This window comes from Sprattus sprattus (genome assembly GCF_963457725.1).
Source record: "Sprattus sprattus genome assembly, chromosome: 15".
Taxonomy (NCBI): domain Eukaryota; kingdom Metazoa; phylum Chordata; class Actinopteri; order Clupeiformes; family Clupeidae; genus Sprattus; species Sprattus sprattus.
The window spans coordinates 2,466,886-2,469,385 of record NC_137913.1 but is presented as its reverse complement, the minus strand read 5'-3'; positions in this window follow the sequence as shown (position 1 = coordinate 2,469,385).

Below are 2,500 nucleotides of genomic sequence, written 5' to 3'. Positions count from 1 at the left end.
TACCTGCCCGCTAAATGTTACCCAGACCGCCTGGCTGAAGTGAAACTACTGTTGACACTAGCGAGCTGCCAGTAGCCTAACAGATCTGCAATGATTGTGCTGCCTGTGCCCGTTACCTAGGTCAGTGTAGAGCGTGCCTTTTCGCCTCTCAAATATATCCTGTCTCCTTTGCGCAGCAATCTGAAGGAGAATGTTTTGGAGGACATACTTTTCATTAAAGTGAATAAGCAATTTGGTATGTAAGCTATCTGTGGTCCATTTCAAATAGGCTAACTCTCGAGTTAATAGAAGAGAGTAGGCATAGGCCTCTAGCTATGGACATGAGTTGTGTTTATTTTGCGCGTAATGGAGAACGTTTTGTTGGAGATGCTTTCCGAATTTGAATGTAGGCCTAAATGTGACCGGCTGAGTTTGTTGTCATTTTGTTTAGAATAGCCATGGGTCTAAGCTGCTGCATTTCTTGCTTTCTTTTTTTTGAACGGACTTCAGTTCGAAAGACATGTTTGCGTTTAAATGGTCCTGCTGCCTAATTTCATGTTGCCGACTGGAAACAAATAAAATTGAACTGCAAGGTGATATAATGTTGTTTCATTATTTATTATAAGTTGTAGGCAAACTCCGTTTCCACAACGTTGGAAAAGTGCCCATTATAGCCCTATAGGCTTCACGCACGCACCCGAATAATGACAAACATTAAGCACGCGCCCCCCCCCCCCCCCCCCCCCGCATAATGACAAACATTAGGCACGCGCACCCCCCCCCCCATGACATTTTTGAAAAGAACGTTATTAACCGTTCTTTTATAAGGTTCTAACCGGTTAATAACATGAAGAGAAGCATAGGAACACTGGAACGGAACCGAAAAATAACGTTTCTGGTCAGAACGAAACGAAATGAAAAATATTTCGTTTTTAATCCCTGATTGCTTTTATAAATCAGTCATGGTCAATATAAGTTTGCTTTTTGGACAAAAGAAATCACAAAAAAGCCCTCCTTAATGTCAACGTGAAAACAGATTTCTAGGTGCTAGAAGTCTCACAATTTGTGAAAAGGGGATCAGTGTGCCGTGAATGTGTCTCAAGTGATTGTAGTATAACAACACCTGTGTCTGGAAGGTCCATTCACTGGTCAGTATTCAGTAATCAGTATTCCTGGCTATTGTTAAACCATTAAGACCCAAGATCACTCTAAGCAACTCAGAGAAAAGGTTATTGAAAAGTATAAGTCAGGGGAAGGATACAAAAAAATGTCCAAGGCACTAAACATCCCCTGGAATTATGTTAAATCCATCATCAAGAAATTGATGGATTGTTGCACATGTGTAAATCTGCCTCGATCGATTCCTCATAGATTCTCTTATTGATTCTTTTTGGGCAAGGAAAAAAAAGAGTACAAACAGGTTTATTTACATTCGTTTTCTTTTATATAATATTCTCTGAAAAGGTGATGCACAGCATATACATTATGTTTGTATACACTAACATGTTTTAAATTAACAAAAACAAACCTAAGAATAGGTCAACAAACTCAAAGTGGGGTCCAGGGACTCATAGTCTAGCAATCCTTTTCCTTGATGGAGTGCCAGGTCCTAACAAAGAGAACAAAATATTTGTTTGATTATAATTCCAACCACAAGTAACGGAATGTCCCATATGTTGACGTTGAGCCTGAAGCTATAAGCCGTTTACAACATTGTTAAATAAACCCACATTATGCTTTAAGACAAGCCCCATATTTTGATGATGAGCCTTATGCCGTAAACTGTTTGTGTATGAGCATGCGTGACTAGGATCGGGTAGCGACTAGGATCGGGCAGTGACACGGTTGTGACAACCCAATCCTAGTCGTCTACCCGATCCTAGTCCACCCTATTGCGCATTCGTCACTTTGCGACACTGAACATTAAATATACCCACATTATAAGTTAAGACAATACCCATATGTTGACGTTAAGCCTTATTCTGTAAACCGTTTACAATATTATTAAATATTACGTTAAATTAACCTACATTGTGCGTTAAGACAAGCTAGATATGTTGATGCTGAGCCTTTTAACCGTTTACAACATAATTAAATATATCATTGAATATACCCACATTATGCGTTAAGACAAGCTCCATATGTTGACGTTTAGCCTTATGCTGTAAACCGTTAACAACATTATTAACTATTAGGTTAAATAAACCTACATGATGCGTTAAGACAAGACAGATGTGTATGCTGTAAAGCGTTTATGTCTGACCAGGCGCAATTTATTTTAAGCCTTATGCCGTAAACCGTTTGTGTCTGAGCATGCGCAATAGGGTGGACTACGATCGGGTAGACGACTAGGATTGGGTTGTCACAACGGTTGTTGTAGCGGTGGTTGATGTGCACTCTATGGTACCTTGCACGGTTGTTGCATGGTTGATGTGGTCTATCAGGTTTGCATTGAATGCATTGATTACTGTGACTCAATTACTGACTTTAAAAGCAAACTTAAAACTAATTTCTTCAAGAT